This window comes from Lepidochelys kempii, chromosome 2, assembly GCF_965140265.1.
Source record: "Lepidochelys kempii isolate rLepKem1 chromosome 2, rLepKem1.hap2, whole genome shotgun sequence".
NCBI lineage: Eukaryota > Metazoa > Chordata > Testudines > Cheloniidae > Lepidochelys > Lepidochelys kempii.
Window position 1 is genome coordinate 6655178 of NC_133257.1, and position 22067 is coordinate 6677244.

General features: G+C 47.9%; 1 protein-coding gene across 4 annotated transcripts in view; it reads right to left on the reverse strand.

Annotated features, from left to right (window-relative positions):
- ADGRB1 (adhesion G protein-coupled receptor B1) overlaps positions 1-22067 on the reverse strand; it is a 372262-nt gene that overhangs the window by 229260 nt on the left and 120935 nt on the right. The window lies entirely within an intron of this gene.

Below are 22067 nucleotides of genomic sequence, written 5' to 3' on the forward strand. Positions count from 1 at the left end.
TAGGAGCCCATCATGGACCAGGACCCCATTGTCCTAGGGGCTGTACAAACACAAAACCAAAAGACTGTCCCTGGCCCAAGGAGCTTACAAGGGGAAACAACTGATAGATACAGGCAGACCGATGAGCATACAAGAAACAATGAGACAATATTGGTCAGTATGATGGCCAGTGGTCTCAGCACACCAGCAGTCTAACCGTTGTCCTTCTATCTCTACCTGTTAATTGCTGCTGGAGTTAGAGTACCAGGCACCATGGGTTAAATATCCCTGCCATCCTGTGAAATGTATCAGGAACATCGAAATAAAGGGTACCTGCCATGTTGCTCAATGTACCTGGCACACCTGGTAGAATGCCCCTGGACTTACCAGTTAAACCCTAGGCAGACCAGCATTCGTCATGCTGCTATATATATTCCCCAGCACATTTCGGTAGAACAGCCTTGCTGTGCTACAGAAATGGGCAGGTAGGTCTAGGATAAGAACCTCTGCCAGATTGCCCTCTGTGGCCTAGGCTGAGCTTATGTAAGAGATCACCTTCTGCTCTGTGATGACAAGAGTGGGTGACAATGCGGTTGCTCAGATATCATGGAATTCTCTACCACAAGGATACAGCTCAGCCGTGCCGGAGACAGCACCAGGGGGCAGTTTGAGGCTATGGAATGAACTTGCCCAGGAACTAAGGGCCATCCAAAACCACCCCACCTTTCCCTCTAACTACAAGACACACTTCTCTGACTTGCTTTCTCTAACATAAACATAGAGCAGTATGCACATTTTAACACCCTCACCCCCCAAAAACCCTACCAAAACAAACTACTCCACTGAACCCACAATCCCCTCCCTACCAGGGAGATATGTGAAAGAACAAACTACACATGACAGCAGTCATGTTACTTAATGGATCAGCGTTCATGTTGCATTACCCGTCAGTACTCGGGCCGGGCTGGGGAAGCTAATGATCCAACCAGCAGACTAAATTCAGTGATGAATCCTGGTCATGTGTCACCTGAGGTATGTTACGCGTACACTAAGAAGAAGATGAACCACTGGCAAGTGCTCAGATACTGCGGTGATAAAGATGGGATAAGAATCTCGGGGTAGATCCAGGATTGGGAGACAGGCGGAGGTGCAGAGTGTAACTAGGCTTATTATTGCTAATTGTATTACAATAGCATGTAAAGGCCCCACACAAACTCATGAGCCCATTGTCAGACTTACCCAAGGTCACCCAGAATATTACTGAATAGTCTAACTGAACTGGGAAAACAGTTGTCTGAACTGGTAATAATCTCTGGACTCCCAGTCCAGTACCTATCCACGAGGCCACACTGCCTCTTTCATTGTAATTATTGAAATGGGACATTCAAATGTGACCCAGCCTTCAAGATTGATAACTGGAATCTATCTATCTCGGGTATTACATGGCCCCCATAATGGCATCCTCTGAGTGCCACATGGTCTTTAGTGCATTTATCCTTGCCCCATGAGCTAGGGAAGTGGTGCTGAGGTACAGAAAGACTTGGTGACTTGCCCAAGGACACAGGAAATCTGTGACAGAATAGGAATATTTTATCTGTGTCATACCTGAAATTTTCCTTTCTTGGAGTGATGAGGTCCACAGATCCATGACACTGAGCAGAGACCCCAATGTCTTGGATCTTTGGACCTCATTATGAATAAGAAGAGAGAACTGAACTGGGGTCTCCAGACATCCAGGCTAGTACTCTAACCACTAGGCCATGCTTTCTCATAAGCCCTTACCCATTAATAAATAGACTAGACTCAGACACTAAAGGACATGCATTCCTAAATACCTCAGCCCACTTCCCCTGCTGAGTCTGAAGTACAGGCTCTAAACACCAGTGGTGTCTCAGGTACAAATTGCGACAACTGAATCTTTAAAAAAAATCTTAATTATATCAGTTTCTAAAACCACTGCTGAACCGACAAAGGCGTTTGTTAGATTTGCTGTGGCCGGAGCTGGAGGGGTGGCTAGAGGATTCTGTATGCACAGGGCTATTAATCTTCCACCAGCAGGTCCTATTACACAGCGAGCTGCACATGATCAATACCAGCTCTGTTATTTTTCCACACTGTCAATTAATCTTGTCCCCATGGCACCTGAAGATGCTTATGTGTGTGTGTACGCGCGTGGGAAGACACAATCAATGGTGCCAACAGAACAGGCACCGCAATGGGGATTTGAGGAGATTCACGAAAGGTTAGGATACTATTGACCTCAACAGGGAGAGACGTGAATAAGGTCAAAGATGTCAGTCGATCTCCCCATCCCATGACCTTCTGCCGGATGGGCAGTTCCCCTTAACTCCCATCACTCAGTGGGCATTCCCCTCTCCGAGAAGGCCAGCACCCAATCTGTAATGGCGGAGAAGGCCCATGACACACCATTGAATGGGAATTCAGCAAAGCAGGGTCTGGTGAATCCGGCTCTTAAACACTGATGTGCCACAGGGGCTTCCAGGAGCTCCTTGTTAAAACTGAATGGGTCTGATTTCTCTGCCTGTACTAGAGTCACCCATTCTCTGATGTTGCTAAAGCCTCCCTGATAGAGATGCCTTAGTCCCAGGGCCAAAAGAAACATTTCAGAGGAGCAAATCAAAAAAGCTAACTGAATGTGAGGAACCACTAGGACAGGGACAGATAATAAGACAGAGAATATCATAATGCCACTATCTAAATCCACGGTACACCCACATCTTAAATACTGTGTGCAGATCTGGTCACCCCATCTCAAAAAAAAGATATATTAGAATGGGAAAAGGTGCAGAGAAGGGCAACAAAATGATTAAGGGTATGGAACAGCTTCCAAATGAGGAGAGATTAAGACAAGTGAGACTGTTCATCTTAAAAAAGAGACAACTAAGGGGGAATATGACAGAATAAAATCATGACTGGTGTGGAGACAGTAAATAAGGAAGTGTTATTTATCCCTTCACATAACAAGAACCAGGGGTCACCCAATAAAATTAACAGGCAGCAGGTTTAAAACAAACATACGGAAGTACTTCTTCATACTACACATGGTCAACCTGTGGAGCTCATTGCCAGGGATGTTGTGAAGGCCAAAAGCATAACGGGGTTCAAAAAAGAAGTAGATAAGTTCCTGGAGGATAGGTCCATCCATGGCTATTAGTCAAGATGGTCAGAGACGCAACACCATGCTCCAGGTATCCCTAAGCCTCTGACAGCCAGAAGGTGGGAGTGGATGACAGGGGATGGATCACTCAATAATTGACCCGTTCTGTTCATTCCCTCTGAAGCATCTGGCACTGGCTACTGTCAGAAGACAGGATACTAGGCTAGAAGGACCATTGGCCTGACCCAGCATGGCCATTCTTATATTCTTAAACCTTTGGAAGGGACCAGATGCACTGAATGGCGAATATTTCCAGAAGTTACCCTTTTCGGTCACCTGTAAAAGATCTTCACAAGCACATCCCATGCTGGGCTATTAATATACTCTGTATAGCTTGTAGGAACAACAGAGAAATACATGCCCCTTAATCTAAACTGTCTGCTGAGCCACGCTGCCCCCTCACTTGGGCGTGGCTATTGAGAAACGGTTTCTGTCCAGAAAGGCAAGTACTAGACAGAGCTCCTCCCCAAGTCATGGCTATAGCTGGGAGAATAACAGATTTTTTTGGTTTGTCGGTAATTTCAAAACGTGGGAAAAAATCATTTTGGATCAAACTGATTTTTGTTTTTCAATTTTTGGAAAATCAAAACACTGAAAATGTTTGGTTGCAAGTTGAACACACCGTTCATTTTGACAGCACTCTGTTCTACACAGGGGCCTAGATCACCGGAGTATCTGACATGTCATGTCTATGTTGATCATTTTTAAACATTTTTGACTTTTTAAGACACTTAAAAGACATTTCACAGTGACGTAATTTCAAACCGGGTTTGATTTTGGAAAGGTCAGAATGAAACTCTGCACTTTTTTCTGTGAGTTTCTTTGTTTTAAGCGAACAATTTGGCGGAATCCACACAAATTCGCAAACCGCTTGGATGTCGCCGAATCTGCATTTTTCACCAGAAAACACTTTGGCTAAAAATGTTCGCCCAGCTCATGTCACAACACAGCAAGTATCCCGTCCTGACACTGTTACCCTTGGGCTCTGGACCAGGTTGAATTTCCACTCCCACCAGCACCCCTGAACACGATCCTCATCCTGCCACTGCTCCCTTTGCTGGGGCAAACTCTCCGGGTATCACCTCTCCTCTGTCAAGGCCCTCAATCACCTCCCCCTACTGGCAGGAATCACTTATTGCACCATGTGAGCTGGGCCTTGCTTTAAAATCAGCCCAGGGGAGACTTGCTCTGCTGACCTTTCTCAGGGTCACAGCAGTTTTCAAACACATTCCCAGTGGGTCCCCCGGTTCCTCTTTGCTCCACTGAGGATGACTGATCCATGGGGTACTTTTTACCCATCGATTATTTACACCTGCTTGGTAATATTTCATTGTAGAGTGTGTTTGCTGTACGCATGTAATATTTAATTCTTATAATTCCACCTCTGACAAGTGGAGACTCCTGCAAGCATGAGATTACATCTCAGTGGGTACACTCTTGCATGCATAAATAACACCTCCATTACTGACGCCACACAGGGTTGTTGTTGGGTTTGGTTTTGTTTTTTTTAAAAGGAATCTCTGGGCAGCAATTCTGAAACATGCCTCTGTTGTGTAGCGAAAGCTCCATTTAAATGCAAATGTTGACTTTTTGCCTGGCACTGGAGGGAAAATACTCTTCTAATGACATACATACAGAAGTACAACCAATATTTTTTAAATTGAACTGTATCAAAAGGGGTCGGGCTTTTGGTTCTGGTTGTCATGTCGATTATTACCAAGTTAGAATGTCGACCAAAAGCTTCAATATAGGCAAAGATGGACTCTTAGGGCTTCATCTTACACTGCTGAACTCAACGGAAGTTTTGTCATTGCCTTCAATGGGTGCAGAGATGGGCAATTAATTCAGGTATTACACAGAGAGCAAGAGACAGAATATGAATGCAAAGGAGGGAGCTGAAAGAGAGTGAGGGAAGGGAAGGGAAGGGAAGGGAAGGGAAGGGAGGACGTGGGAGAAGGAAGAGTGAGAAAGTCAGAGTTAAGAAAGAGAGAAACAATGGGGGGCAGATCCCCAGACTGGGCGGTAGGAGATGCCAGTTCTATTCCCAATTCTGCCATTACCTTGCTGTATGACCTTGGGCAAGTCTATCTTCCCCGTCCTGTTCTTTGTCTATTTTGATGGTATTGCCTCCAGGACAGGGGTTGTCTAGCAACATGCAGTTCTGATCTTGGTTGGCGAGCCTGCTATGCTAAGAGCTACTGTATTAATAAGAGGGACAGAGAGGAAACAGGGCAACATCAAAAATAGATTCTTAGGGATGAACAGAGCTTGGTCTAGCCGTGGTAGTGAATAATAGAGCTACACAAAGCCCTGAGCTGAACGGCACAGTGCATTCCTTTCTCTGCTTTCTGCTGTAGGGTCTCTGGCAGGCTCTTTTCCTCACCCCAGGCTGAGCGCTGGGTCAGAAGGTGCCAAAGGACAGTACGTGCACTCCCCCAGAACTGCCTGAGAAAGGGCAGGCGGGTTCCCTGTTCCACTAATCACCCCCCAGAACACCTAGGAATTCTCATGCATGAGCCCAGAGATGCAGGCAAAGCAACCCATGGAGCCACAAAGAGGCAAACACAGACTCGCCTAGCTCCTGTTACAGATGCACACGGACACACACATATAGGCCCACGGGTTACACAGGGTCACACCACAGCCACGAAGAGACACACACATACACACTCCCTGCTCCAGTCACACACTGATTGTCACTCCCCTTCCTCCCACCCAGGAGCAGGGGCCTGGCAGGTGAGGGTTTATTGTCCATCCTGAAAGCCCAACCACAGTGATGTGCGTACTCCTGGGGCAGCAACCTTTCGACAATATCTGCTCCGCACACCGCTCTGACCATGGGGCCCCCTTGTGAAGGCGCAGACTGCCTATGGGTGGAGATGCTGGCGGCAGGAACAAGGGAGAGGATGTAAACATCACTGAGCGAAGACCGGCAAGAGATGCACAGCTGTGGGCTACTGTCCTCCATGTCCCAGGTTCAAACTAACACAGAGAGACACGGCCAGTCTAGCCCGGGTTCCATACTGAAATACCATGACCTACATGCACAGAGATTCACGTCCACCCACCAGACCGCTGTTTGAAGCAATTCTTTCCCTGGTTTTAATGATGAGCCATTTCTGCTGCTGCTTGGACCATTGAAAGTCCACCAGGGCTGGCCACACATAAAGATAGGATTAAAACCAGTGGGCCACAATCCCCTGCAGCCATGGCTCCATCTGCACCTGGAACATGGACGCAGGGTTAACCAGGACTCCTAAGGGCTGTGGGTCATTCCCAGTGTGGCAAGAGTAGGATTCTGGGGTTAATTTCTACCTCTCCAAGGGGAGTTGGGACCCCTCTCCAAGGGGAGTAGGAAGCAGTTCTCTCAGGCACATGGCTTGGGCACCACTTAACCCAACCTGGCTTAATAAAATAATAAAAGCTTCCTGACACAGACCAGAGAGAGAGAGAGAGAGGTGTGTGCGTGCAAATCCTCCGCAGTCCTTCTTAAGCAAGGCAAAATATTAGCCCAAAACAGACTTCACATCCTCTCTCTGTGTTAAGGATTTGTTGTTTGTTCAAGGTCTCTCCCTGCCTGTTTATATTTAACGTGCTTTAGTTACGATGGGGACAATGATTTATAAGGGCAGAGTTTAGGGACAGCCACAAGAGCAGAATACAATCAATTTAGACCATTCAGGGATCGAACTGTTCCCTGTTTGATCATTGCTCCAGGGCCAGAGCTTGGGAAAGTTTGCTGGTCCTGCAGATGTGTCCCTGGTATGTTGCAACGCAGATGACCTAAAAACCATTCTCTCTTTCTGATGATCAAGGTCTGATATCTCCTGAGAAGCTGGGACATCAACGGGATGTCCATGCAGTTTGATGGCTGGGAATCCTGGTTTATGGAAGATAGAAAGTGATTGTTTCTAGCCCTGGTGGCCCGGGATTAGGTCAGTCACGGGTGTTTGGTGTGCTCTTTGGGCACTAGTTGCAGATTGAATATAGCCCAGGCGAGAGCCATTTTCAATCCTTGCAATGGTGGATGAAACAGGCATTTTTTCCCCCCCATGTGCGTTTAGCGCAGGTGAACGGTGTTGGATTGACAGCCCTGGGACAACCAAGCCCTCTCTCCATCCACAGGTCTGGCAGCATTCGTGCAAGTTTCCCCTGTGGCGCCCCTCACCTCTCCCCCGCAAAGCTAAGAGTGCTGTCCCATTCTCCTGGCCTAGCCAGACTTCGGCCTTTAAGCGGAGCTTGAGGATAAAGCGTTTGTGGTTCTCTGAAGGGAGGAAGCCAGGTTCTGTTTCCAGTTCTGCTACCGAACTCCTGGGTGACCTCGGGCAAGCAACTTAGGTCCAAATTTTCAGACGTGGTGCAAAGCAGTTCCACTCACCCCAGGTGCACCACCTTGTGGCTGGTGTGGGAATTAGCTCTCATCCCATCTGGCGCCCCCTTCCACTGGTTGCTCCTGCTGGGGCCCTCTCTCTCTGCAGAACTCAGGGTGCCCCCTCTTTGTGACTCGGCCCTGTGATCACTATACAGACACCCCTCCCGTTCCAGGTTAACAAAGTACCACCAGACAAGCTGTTGGAACGCTGTCTCAGGCAGCCTGCTTTCCAAGCCTTCAGGGCCTGTGCTGCTTTCCCAATTGCTGGGAGGGAAACCCAGCCCCCCGGAGACTCCAGATTCCAGCCCAGGGACCCTCTGACTAGCAATCGAGGTCTACGCAGTCTCAGACCCTGTTGCTGTTTCCTTGGACTCCCTCCTATCACACCTCTCTATCGCCTTGCCTATCTCTGGGTTTGCCTCCAGAGATTCCTCTGCTCCCGAGGGTTACTTCACCCCTCTCAGCCTCTTGCCGGACTCCCTAATCCAGGCTAGGACTCCAGGGTTTACTCTCCCCTGGACTTCCCCCTTGTCTCTAGCCAACTCCCCTTCCCTCTAGAGAGTGACTGCAGATCTTCTCCCTCCTCCTCTCACTTCCTAGCTTTATCATCCTAGCCGGGCTTCTCCCCCAGCTGGGCTTCATCTGCCACTAGGCCCTGTCAGTCCCTACTTCCCTTCCAGATGCAGCATAGAAGGTTAACTGGCCCCTTTTAGCATACATTAAGCCATCCAGGGCTTGTGTGGGGTTGACACCCCATCACACCTGGGCAGCTAAAATTAGGCACTTAAATGCATATTTATGCACCTACATAAGTGGGCTAATTTGCAGAGGTGCTGGGCACTTCCAGTCAGTAAGAATCACCAGCAGCATTCAGTGAATGAATGCAGACCCCAGTTTTAGGAACCCAAATCTGACAAGTGGGGCCTCAGTCCCTACTGGTCTGGGCTAAATCTGAACTAGTAATTTATTGAGTGCCCTGGAATACCACATGTTAAGGAATGGTTACTCTGCCCACATATTTGGTGACACTTAGCTACATTAGACAGGCCAAACCCCAAAGGGGGCACAGTTCTTCTCAGAACAAAAGAGTCTCAGGTTCCCCAAAAGGCCCACCTAAATGGTTTATGGAAAATGAAATGTCCTCAAGGCCCTATGAGCCACATAACCGACTGCGTCTAGTTGTCTTTAAGAATAACTCTCTTCCTGACCCCGTCATGATGATCAGATTATGGCCCCAAAGACAAGGACTGAAGGCCCTTGTTAACTAGCGAACGAGAGAACAGAAAAAGAGAGATGGTTTATAAAACATACAGGAGAGAAGATTAGAAACAATAACCCATTGGTGGGTCCTTCCCCAGGCAGATGGGGAAGAGGGGAGGCATATTTTAGTTCTATACAGCTATATATTCCCATCACCCCAGGAAGGCTCCGTAGTAGCCGAAATGTCAGCTTTAATCTCCTTCCAACATGTATTTTGCAAATAACTCCTTTTCTCCTTTTAAGTTCTGCAGCTAATATGTTGGAGCAGTGACAATCCCTGGCAATGATTTAATGGAACAGAAAATGCTCTCCCCTAATGTCACATTTCAGATGTGCTTAATTCAAAGGAGGCAACAAAAATAAACAGCAAAGACATGGCGAGCGAAAGCAGCTGCAGAGGGTCGTCTCCACTCTCGCAGTGCCCGCTGCTTGCTCCCTGTACCACTGGGCATATGCATCGTACACGGGAGTAAAAGGAAGCACAGAAATTGACGGGCTAGAAGAGACCATCAGCCCCTGCAGCCTGGTGCCCTGTCTCTGATGGATTTCAACGCTGGATGCTGCGAAGCAAAATATAAACTGCCATCATGAATCTAATTCTGTAATACTGTGCCAGAGCTTGTATAACTCACGGGACAGACGCCGGGTTGGGATGGATGGAGGGATGGATTTCTGACTCCCATCTGGTGATCAAATTATGACCCCAACCACGAGGACAGAGCGATAGGTACTGCATAGCGTTGATGGTGCTACAGGAGATGTTTTGGTTGGCCTTGACCTAATCGTTTTATAGCCATACCTGGATACCTGCCTCAACAATATCCTGTGGCAGTAAGTTACAAGGTTAATTTATCTCCCCCGCCCAGAGAAGGCAATCCTTCTCCTGCCACGTGCATCGCTGGTGAACACACACCTTGGACAGAGATAAGGACACTGCGAGAGCCAGAGGAGAGCAATCCTGATGGACCTGCGAGCTGTTGAGACGGTCCTGTGGTAGCGAGAAGCTGTGGATTTCCCAGGAGGTAGTGGGTGCGACAGCCCCGGGGCACAGGGAAGGGGCTGAACTATCCAGGAACTGTTTCTATACAGCAGCTTCCGTACTCCAGGTCATAGTTTTCCCAAGCCATGGAGTAGGCACCAGAGAGGGAGATATCCCCTCCCTCACGCCTATCCCACCTCCAGGGAGCATGACCAGCACGTCCAATCCACCTCAATGCGAAGCTGCAGCACCCTCTGCTGGCAGTGCCGGCCAAGGAGTGTGGGACTCCAAGGAGATTCCCGGCCAAATCAGCTTCCTCTTGTGACGTGATTTAGGCCTGATCCTGGCCAGTGCTGAGCCCTAGCAGCTCCATTCGAAGCCAGTAGCATTCTCAGGGGCTCCGAATCAGGATCTGAACCCACGTCTTGTCTATGGAGGAAACTCTGGCTTTCCTCTCCACTCTTCTGCTTACCGCCCTGGTACTTCCAGCTTCTCTGCTCCCTGCTTGCCTCTAGGCTGCTGAGCAAGCAGAGTCATAGAATCATACAATATCAGGGTTGGAAGGGAACCCAGAAGGTCATCTAGTCCAACCCCCTGCTCGAAGCAGGACCAATTCCCAGTTAAATCATCCCAGCCAGGGCTTTGTCAAGCCTGACCTTAAAAACCTCTAAGGAAGGAGATTCTACCACCTCCCTAGGTAACGCATTCCAGTGTTTCACCACCGTCATAGTGAAAAAGTTTTTCCTAATATCCAATCTAAACCTCCCCCACTGCAACTTGAGACCATTACTCCTCGTTCTGTCATCTGCTACCATTGAGAACAGTCTAGAGCCATCCTCTTTGGAACCCCCTTTCAGGTAGTTGAAAGCAGCTATCAAATCCCCCCTCATTCTTCTCTTCTGCAGACTAAACAATCCCAGCTCCCTCAGCCTCTCCTCATAAGTCATGTGTTCTAGACCCCTAATCATTTTTGTTGCCCTTCGCTGGACTCTCTCCAATTTTTCCACATCCTTCTTGTAGTGTGGGGCCCAAAACTGGACACAGTACTCCAGATGAGGCCACACCAATGTCGAATAGAGGGGAACGATCACATCCCTCGATCTGCTCGCTATGCCCCTACTTATACATCCCAAAATGCCATTGGCCTTCTTGGCAACAAGGGCACACTGCTGACTCATATCCAGCTTCTCATCCACTGTCACCCCTAGGTTCTTTTCCGCAGAACTGCTGCCTAGCCATTCGGCCCCTAGTCTGTAGCGGTGCATGGGATTCTTCCGTCCTAAGTGCAGGACCCTGCACTTATCCTTATTGAACCTCATCAGATTTCTTTTGGCCCAATCCTCCAATTTGTCAATTTGTCTGTGCGTGCAGGACTCCTGGCCTGTCATCTCCACCCACCCCTTGCATAGCTGAGGCTGCACAATGAGAGCTGAGGGGCATCAGCAGAACAGCTCCTTGTTCCCTGCCAGGAAGCAGGACTGTGGGAGGGGAGGTGGGTCTGTCTGCCCATTCCCCTGGGGAAGAGGAGCCTGAGCCCTAAGAGGGATTAGTGGGAAGGGCTGATTCTTTTTGGGGGGTGAGAGGGTTGATTTCTGGGGGTGGAGGGAGTTGATTGTGTGGATCAGATGCCACCGGGGTGAGGAGACTGCTTAATTCTATAAGTGATTTGCAAATAGCAATGCTAATTTTATGCAAACAAGTTCCCAGGAATCTCCGTGCCCAGTATAGGCAGGTCTGGTGCAAGCCTGTAATTCTCCCTGGCTAGCTGGCTCCCAGACTGACTGACACAGCCTGTGATGACAGATGCCTAGGGCCTGCCCGCCCACGCCCTGCATTAGGAACTGCTGGCCATCCTACAGTTTCCCCAGTTGTACTAGAAGAATCCACCATGGCAGCATTAAAGGAAAACAATGGGCTAGTGACCGGGACGCCAGGAGTATCTTGGTGTATACGTGGGGTTGTGATTACTAATAAAAAGTAGCATGTGGCCCTTTCTTAGCTCTCTCCATCTAAAGAGACCACCCAGCATCGAAAGGCAGCCACCTCTGAAGAGGAAGGCAACAGCTGTCCGACACGCACTGTGCAATAGTTCAGGAGAGATCCTGAATTCTGTAAATCAGCACAAGGATGGAACGATCCCATGGAGCTACTCCTATTTACACCCACTGAGGACATGGCTCCATGTCTTCGAAACAGCAGGAGGAAATTATGGCGAGTGAATCGCTACCCAATTCATTTAAGCAGGCCATGGAGGCTAACATCCCCTATCCTACAAACAGTGCCTCCAGGACCTTTGATAACTACACACAATCAGGGCCTCTGATGCCTCATCTCCAGCACTACTTTGCCCTAAGGTGCTGGGGCACTGGTCCAGTGCTGACCGAGCAGAACGAGCACCACCTACTGGATCACAAGCAGCAAATGAGATGCTTCGCTATTAAAGCTGGTCCGAATTCTTTTCATCTGAACGTTTTTTTTCCCCCAATAACAGCCAAATATGGCGCTTTTTTGACCAAAGCGATTTGGTTGTAACTTTCCAGTTTTACAATGAAAGAAAAATCAATATGTTTTTTAATGTGTATAAAATTTCAATTTTCAGTAAAAAAGTTTGGTACTTGAAAACCTAAAACTGATTTTGTTTAATGACTTTTTTTGTGGTTTTAGGAAAACCAAAACGTTTTTGCAAGAAATTTCAGGGAAAAGGAGTGATTTTGTTTTTAAATCCCCCCGACCCCCGCCCAATTTTCAACCAGCTCTGTTCTTTACCTTGTGAATCTTGCTACAACATGCAAAGGATAAAACAGATGCCAGATTGGGTGGGGGTGGTCAGAAGGTAATTTTCCCTCCTTTTGTATCAGCTGGGACCCTGAGAAGGTGAAGAAAGCTCAGCTTGTCTTCCTTGGAGACTGGGCAAGCATATTCCACACCACTAGTTTCCTGGAGTTGTCAGGCTGTGTCAGGTCAATCCTGCCCATTCTGTTTCAGTGTCTCAAAACATTAGTAAACATACAATTCTGCACTGGTCCCTGGATGATGGAGCAGAAGTGACCAAATAGGTCTTTTCTATCTTTCATCTGATGGGTTTCATATAAAAGAAAGGAAGAAAGAATATCATCCATAGCACCCTTCGTCTGAGGATCTGAATGTGCTTTACAAAATTAACCTCAATCCCCTTTGAGGAAAACATATTTATAACCTTTTTAAAAATGGGGAAACTGAGGCTCAAAGGGGTTAAATGACTTGCCCAAGGTCACACCAAGAGTCAGTGGCAGGACTGAGACGAGATCCCAAGAGTCCCGTGCTCTAATCACTAGTCCTGCTCAATCAAATGGGAGAAGTTGGGGGTGAGGAGCAGAGGGCGAAGAAATCCAGGTGGCAGACTGAAGGGGGCATAGGCCAACTCCATCAGTGGTTGACATGAAAAGGCTGGTATGCAGAGCCATGATTCAGCTCTTCGGCTACTGGTTGCCTGCATCTCCCAGGCAGAGAGCAGCATCTGCTTTGCAGAGCACTGAACAGCCAAGCAGTAAAACAGGTCAACCACTTCTCGAAAGCTCCCCTCCAGGTTGGAAGCGGGGCTCGCACCACATGTCACTGCAATGCTTCTGTGGGCTCGTTTATTTCAGTTTATAAATATTAGATGCAGCCACATGAGGCTGTGAAGGACGGGACACCTTCAGGCCCGCATTTAGTTATCGAGAGAAAAGGGGGGGCAGAGGGTGGAAAGAAGCCCACAACCCTCTAGACCTTATCTCACAAAGAAATAAAATCCAGCTGGTCACTTTCTCTTCTTGCCCGGGGCCTGGCTGCATTCAGGACAAGCTTACCCTCCTGATCTCGGGAACTCTTCTGGAGGGGTGACAAATTGCTAGGCCTGCAATGAAACATTAACCGGGCCTCTTGTGATCGCAGGGGTTATTTGCTCCCCCTGCAGCACTTGTTTGTAATACAAGGTTTGATTTCAAAGCCTGGCTGCATGTGTTTAACTAACAGGATCCTCTCCCTCAAGGTGCGGGGAGGAAGGGGAATGCATGTGATCTTCTCCCATCACACCTGGACTTCAAGGGTTAACCTCATGAGACTCAACAGCCTCCCAAGATCTCACTCTGATTTATGCAGTCAGCCTCTCAGCATTTTGTAGAGCCTTTGTTCTCAAGAGGCAACTGGACCAGAGGCTCCAATTGGAAACAGCCTCAAACTTCGGATCTGGATCTACACTCCCCGAAAGTTCACTGGTGTTTGGAGCTGAGGATTCAGTCCTGACTATTACTAACTGAAGGGCCAGCTACTGAATTCAGATCCAAGCTTCCTTGAGGTCTGGCTCAGGCCACTCTCTGTTCACGTACAATACAAACTCATCCCTTGCCAAGAACTCCAACCAAAGCCGTCCAAATCCCTGAGCAGCCTCAAGCAGCTGCCACTTTGCAAAACTGATCAACCTACCAGAGAAAACTTCCCTCTTTCCCACTGAACATGGAATTTCCACCCCCACCCCCCAGATTATACTGTTCTAAAGTGCACATTAGCAGTGCAATATTCAGACTTGCATCTGTGTAGGGTTACCAGATAGCAACTGTGAAAAAAAGGGACGGGGGGGGGGGAGCGGGAGTAATTGGTGCCTATATAAGAAAAAGTCCCAAAAAACGGGACTGTCCCTTTAAAAACGGGATATCTGGTCACCCTACATCTGTGACATATTTAAGCCCCAAGAGACAGAAACCAGTGCTTGAGACAATTGGCTAGGGGAGATTAGCTTTCCAATGGAGCACACCACATTTGCTTCTGTCCCTAGTAAATCCTGTAGCAATGTCCCTTAGCATCACTGCATTATTATGTATGTTATATTGTGGAGAGGGTTTTACAATGTCTCATTTATCATTTTCTCCCCTTCAGAGGCCCGTGCAGTTGTCATTATGGTGTTAAAGCAGTGTGGCTTCACGGCAGAGCATTCTGAGACCAGTGTGACTGATGGGACACGAAAGCCTAGACAGACCCAGGTGGAGGGATGCAAAAATGCTGTCCCGAGAAAAGCTTTAAAATCCTTTTGAAACAGATGTTCTGTAAAACATGTGGCATGTGCAGAATCTCTGAGAAGGATGGGTCACTCTCAAGCTCCCCAGGGAAGCCATTTGAGGTTGAAGATTTGCCTCTGTCTTTGGCTCACTGATCCTATCTCATTACCAGAGCCGCTTCCACCAAAACTTGTATGAGGTGCCCTAAACACACAACGGGCTGGATCCTCAGCTGGTGGAATCAGCGTCGCTTCACTGACAGCAATGGGACTGTGTTCATTTACTCCACAGGAGGATTGGGCCTGACAAGCAGCCTGCGAGAAAGAATCCACCTCCCACCATCCTTCTCCAGCCACTTGGTAGGCCCCGGCCGGAACCCAGAAAGGAGCTAGGATTCCCCAGCACTGCTTAATGACCCACTGTGCTCTCTCCTCATTTACCTCAAATTAGAGGAATGAGCCCATTAATGAGAGCTATGCTAAACACAAACCAAAGGAAACCACAGTCAATGGACTGATGCAGCAGTGGGGTCCAGGGGAGAATCCAAGCCCACACTTTGCTCCTATTCTGCCTTAAAGCCTGGCCTCAGGACAGCAGCCATGTGGCTAAGAGGGCCAGTGTCCACACCAAATCAGCGTATCAGAAATAAGAGTCAATTCCCAGGACCTGAACTCTAGCTTCTCCCCCAGTACGGGTGCAAAGCGCAGACACCAAGGATGTCAGCAGGAGCTGCCCCTCTGTTATGTTAGAGCCCCCAGAATAGGCAATCAGTGCAAGAGCTGCTCAGCATTGCCAACTCTCCCAATTTTATCATGAGCCCGGTGACAGTCGGTGTAATGGCCCAGCACCTGCAGTCATGTGAATTTGGGAGACTCTCAACTTTCATATATATTAAAAAAAAACAAACAAAAAAAACCCTACGTTTCTAGCCCCTGTAGCTGCAGAGAAAAAGCTTGGTAATGTGACCACAGTGCAACCAAACATCTGGGCAAATAGAAGGGTCCCAAATTTTTAAGTCTCATGATCTTTAAGCCAATTTCCTGATTCTGAAGGGGCCTGAGACATGATTTTTGAACACTTGGGGTCAGCAGTGGTGTCCACTTGTCTTACAAGCACAGTGAACTCTAGGTGGCTTCAAGTTGCACGACTTTGCCCCTCCCATCCATTTTCTGACCAGCTGACCCCAGACTTTTCACACTTTGAATTTAATCCCATTTGCATCACTGCTGAGTCCTGCTCTCCTTTCCACCAGGGTAAAACTGGAGTAACCCCTTTCACCCAGTGGAGCTACTCCAGATTTATACCAGCCACTGAGATAAGATCTGACCCTTTTCCCCACAAAACATTACAAGTTCACAGTCTGATATCCGTTATGTCAAGGTAAATCTGGAGTCACTCCACCGATGTCAATGATAACTGAAGATTGCTGAGCATCTCACAGGATCAGGACGTAAACTGGTGTTGTACTGTATCTTTAAAATACAGTGAGCCTGAATGTGCGCTCACTTACACCAGTTTTGCTAGTGTAAATCCACTGGGCCAGATCTCAGCTCTGATGTAGCATGTCTGGAGGCCCAAAGGGACTCTAAAGCTGAGAATTCCCCTTACCCAGAGGAACTCTTAGGTAGCTATACACCACCCTCCCTGACCCAACTCCACACCAGTGGGGAGGGGGGGATGTTGGAAGTGTGCCCAGAGCAAGGGCAAGAAGCGAGAGCATGGCTGCACTCTGGCAATCCCCAGCTAGCACATTAGTCCCTGAGGGCTGTTACCAGCTGACGGGAGTTAGAACAGCACCAGGCTGCTCTAACTTGCACTGAGGGATGAATTGGAGGATTCAGGAGTTTAAGGATGCTGCACAGCTACCTTTACGTCCTCAACTCCGTGGGGCGTAGTTTGACTGGACCTGGACCCATCGACTTCAACTCAGTGACTCCTAATTTGCACTGGCATAAGTGAGAGGTGAGTCCAGCACACCTTTTAAAACTAGGACACGGAGACAAGGAGATCACAAACCTGCTTCCATCCCAATCGCTCAGGGCCAAACTCAGCCTCACTGGAAGTTTTACTGCCCTGCACTGACGCATCAGGGAAATGGAATGGTTTCCATTCAGGTAAGTACTGGTAATGAGGGCAAAGGAAATGAAAACCTTGCCAAGAACAGCACTCCAGGATGCCCTGGGAGAAGCAGAGACATCCTCATGGCCAGCAAGCTGGCACCTGAGCAGCGGGAGGCCACAGAACGGTTTCTGAGCCGGTCCCTGGCAAGGTTTCAATCAGAAGGCCATGCTGGAAATGAAAAGGACAATCAGCGGAAGGCTGTCTCTTGGCAGGGGAAGAGGCAATCGTCAAGATGGTGGCAGGCAGGGGAATGACATTTCTCAGGCTTAATGGAAGAGGAGGATAGAATAACAGCAGAGCTCAGCGACTGGAAAACGGGAAACCTTCCAAAGGGCCTGGGCTGCAGTTTTTACTCACTGGAGACCTGTCTCTATTTTTTTTATTTTATTTCTTTCTGCAAGTGAATTTTTTTCATGCTGGCAAAAGGGACCAGGCTGACAGCTCCAGAGAGTTAAATGAACCAGTTCACAGCACAAGCTTCCTGTAAGCTTCCCGCACAATATACTTCTGCTATCATGCCTCAGAGTTGATCTGAAGGAACCGCCTCTCCAGGTGACAAGGGCACTCATTCTCCATCCACATTCTGCTAAGCCTGCCAGTTAGGACAGGTAGCTTTTGTGATAGAACTGCTAAGATCTGGACTGAGACCAGCAGCTCGCTTCACATAGGCCAGCCAGGAGGCAGTATCAGCTTTCTGCCAGTGCTAACCTGCGCCAGAGGCAAACCACCAGTGATATAGAGGTGAAAGGCTAGTCACATTTTCTTATATCCCACTGTCATTTTGCTGTGGTATCCATCCGGTACCCCTGCTGGAGACATGATATACTTCATTCCAGTGGCACAACCATGTTAATTTAACGCAAGGCAGAGGGTTAAGATCCAATTGGCACAGCTTTCGACAAGGTGTAAACACAAGTCCACTTGCAGTGGACACTGAAATCCAGTTCCGGTTAAGAAGCAGGCAACTCAGTTCTACTCCGGAGTGAATCAGCAAATAAGGGAAGTCCCAACACTAGAGCAATGCCCTAGATACCCAGTATTATTCCTACAGAGAACATCTCCACTCCTCGGGGCAAGTTGGGCAAGTTCTGCTCTGTTACTCCAATATAGGGTGACTAGATTGCAAGTGTGAAAAATCAGGATGGGGGTGGTAATTGGGTCCTATATAAGATAAAGCTCCTAACATCAGAATGTCCTCCCTACTCCAAGAGCTCCCGCCAGAGTCTAGCTACAGCCTTCTACTTCACTGAGCCAAAGGCGTGAGCTCCCCGGAAACAGACAGCTGAACTAAAGCAGGGATTTCGGAGGCAGGATTCCTGAGTTCTAGTTCCGTTCTTTGTCCCCGGATTGTCTGGCACACTTAGGCGTAGTAATAATAATGAATCATATGGCAGCAGTGATAGGTAATTCATGCTTGTAAAGTGTTTTAAGATCCTTGGACAGAAAGCATTACTGCTATCTAGGTGCAATTGATTTAATTATCACTGGGCTAGGTCCTGGGGTTTCCATTCCTTTCTCAGGCACTGCTCTCAGTGAAATCAATGGGAGTTTTGCCTAATCAAGGACTTCAGGATTTGGCCCATTCATATCATTAGACGCGTCTCATTGTCTGTATTTTCTTTGCCCTGTTACTTTATTACATGTGACTTAGAAAAGTGCCATGGGGCATCCATATATCTCACAGTGATAGACTTTGAGACTGGTTCTCCACTGCCTTGCACCTTGTGTTATAAATTATCAGTGCACAAAGTCAATGGAGCTACACTGGTTCACACCAGCTGGGGATCTGGCCCTATTGACCTCAATGAAGCAACACTGGTTCACACCAGCTAGGGATCTAACCCAATGGAGTAACACTGGTTCACACCAGCTGGGGCTCTGGCCCTATTGACCTCGATGGAACAACACTGGTTCACACCAGCTGGGGATCTGGTCCCACTACTTCAGTGGACTTATATTTGATTAAACCAGTCTAGCCAAGAGTAGAATCAGCCCCAGTGAAGTTATCTCACATAAAGCTGATGGGAGAGCTAAATCAGACACTAGAGAGAAAGGAATCACTTATCCTACCACTGAGATGCAGCCATCTCATATGACAACAAAAGAAAAGCAGGAAGAATTCTAAGAGAGCAGGATGGATTGGTTTATGAAGGAAGGAAAAGAACTACGGACCATATTCTTATCTCAGTTCACTGGTGTAGTTTGAGAGAAACCTCACTCTGTATTAGGTTACTCCTGATTTCCACTGGTGTAACTATGCTGACTTCACTGGAGTTATTCCTAATTTACACCTGTGTACATGAGATCCGAATCAGGCCTGAAAGTGTAGCTTGGTAAACTGATGACTAAGTGACTGGGAGCCAGACAGTAATAAGAATCTACAAATATTTGAAAACGCCGGGAGAGAGGAGCATGAGGGTGGTACATGGTGGTATATGTAACCAGGAGGAAAAAGATGAAGTTAAACTAAGATCATTTTAGCCTGAATACGATGCAAACCTTTCTAACAGTGCGATTTGTTAGACCATGGTATGATCACCCAAGAGAAGTGGTGGAAGCTCAACCAGTTGAGACATTAAAAACTGGACTGAGGAACATACTATAGGGAACAGTCCTGCCTTGGTCCCTGGCGTAGGGACTAAATCGTCCCATCTTTAGCCTCTATAAACCATTTAATGGTGCACAGCAACACTGCACAAGAGCTTCAGAAGACAGAGTGAAGAATACTCCCTCCAGGGGCCTTAAAATACTGTTGGCCTGACAGTGCTCTTCACTCACCCTGGCGTCAATCCAGAGTAACTCCACCTAAGTTGGCAGAGTTGCCCCAGGTTTACACCAATGTAGCTGAGAGCAAACTTTGACCCTTTATCTCACCCTATAAAACTAGGGATGGGGGCAGGTTGGGCAATTCGGCTTTAGTAGCTTGTCAGAATTACAGCTGAACAAATGGTACATAAGGTAGTGGTATCCTCAGGGCAGGGTATAAATTTATCATTAAAGCACTGAAATAATGATATGAATGTAATTAACAACACTCTCTCGCTCTCTCTCCTCTGTCCCCTGCCCCAGTCGAATGTTGGAACAGCCTAGCAGAAGACAGTCCTAGGATGTTAACATTCTCCCTACCATGCAGCCTCCCTTCTAGTGGATGACTCTAAGAGTTCCTGTAAGAGACACTTCCTTTCCTGAAGAAATTTTGAAGCTCTGGGGATGTAGCTACAGGGACAGATTGGGATACCAGTTACACCAACAGACTATTATTATTATTTACATTCCAGTAGCATTAAGAGGCGAGCCCCCTCTCCCTCCCTCCCTCCCAGTATTAGGGAATTGTTGTGCGCATAATAAGAGATGGCCCTTGACCCTCAGAGCTTACAGCCTATACAGACCAATGTGGGAGGGTAAACGGAAGCACAAGAAAGTGAACTGGCTTGCCCATGGACTAGAACCCAGGTATCTTCACTCACAGTCCAGTGCTCTGACCACTAGATAACACTGCCCCGAGGTGTAACTCCACAGAAAAACCACTGTGGTCTTGGGATGCAATTCTCCACTCAGTTGAGTCAGTCCCAATGGATCTACTCCACCGTTACACTGAGATGCGAATGTAGCTCAGGCCTGATCTACACCTAAAACGCAGGGTCAGCCTAGCTACATTGCTACGGGCTATGAAAAATGCACACACTGTGCAACACACTTAGGACAACCTAACCCCCACAGTAGACGCAGCAAGATTGACAGAAGAATCCTTCTACCCACTCAGCTTCCACTTCTCAGAGAGGTAGAAAAATCCCTTTCATCGCTGTAGGGAGCACCTAGGGGAGAGTGGCACAATTGCAGTTCCATAGCTGAGTGCAGCTAGCATGTAGACATATCCACAGAGTGATCCGGTTTAGGAACGCATGAGCCATGGAGGGATCTTTGGCTAAGAGCCAGCTTCCCAAAGGTATTTAGGCACCTCCTTTTTAGGGAACTTTGAGGACCCGCTGTTGCCTTCCCTGTACTTCTGTCTATCTTTCAAATGTTTATGGAGGACACATATTAGGCCTTTTACTTCCCAGTCCCCTTTCAAGAACAAACAAAAAATACACTCTGCCACAGGCAGTCCTTTTATTATCTAACATAGAGTTCATGCAATAAAGTCCGTTAATTAAAACATGAATATTTAAAATAGCTTTCAAGAGCAGCAGCCTTATCTCACCAGAGGGAAGAAGAGAGAGAGAAGAAGAGTAAAAGGGGAAAAAAAAATCACACACACAAAAAGTTGTAACTCACGAGGAAGGCAGGCTAGTTCTTTTTGCCAGAAGAGCATTTCAATTATTTAATTGCTGAAGGAGTATATTTTCCCAGCTGACATTAGATGTTCATTTATGCCCCACGGGGGGAGCGGGGAAAGTAGGGGAGGGGGAGGGAAGGGCGGGAGAATGTGTAGAATTTTAATTAAAATTTTATGAGGGCTAAGTTATCATTTTCAGCAGAGTTGCATTTCAAAGTTGCGGCTGTGTCTATGGGTTGATGCGTGCGGATGCAGTGGGCCTGGTGCTTATTTACCCTAAAGCCTCGTTGAGATGTTCTCTCAGAGTGGAGGCAAATTACATTTGCACCCACTTTAAGGCGTATGTGCGTGCACAGGCGTGCATATCTGTGCACGATAGATGCTGTGTACAAATCTGTGCATGTGAGGGCACACAAATGAATTTCTATGCCCCTATGCACACGTGTGTGTCGGCACAGTGGTGCGTATTCTGTGCACGATAGACGGTGGGTCCAAATCTGGGTGCTCGCACACTGTGTATGAGTGTGGTTGTGTGTGTTCCAAATACCCTCTGGGAGGGTGAAGAAGACAAAGCAGAGGAGTGGAGATGGGAGATGAGTTCCCACAGGGCTCCTCGAGGCAGCAGATACTGCACAGGCCAGGGGCAGGAAATTCTGACCTCAGAGACAGAAGCATTGACCCCAATGTCCACAGGGCAGAACTCCAATCAGCCGCAAGCGATTGCAGCTCTCCTGGTGTGAACAGTTCTCTCACAACAGGGAGGCTCTCAGATTCTGGTCCAGAGTCCCAGCTTTTCTTCCCTCTCTCAGACATTTTGCCTTGCTGGAGCTCGTCTGCCTTTCACAGCTGAGCACTGGCAAGAGGTGCACGTCTCTCTGCTCTGCCTGAGT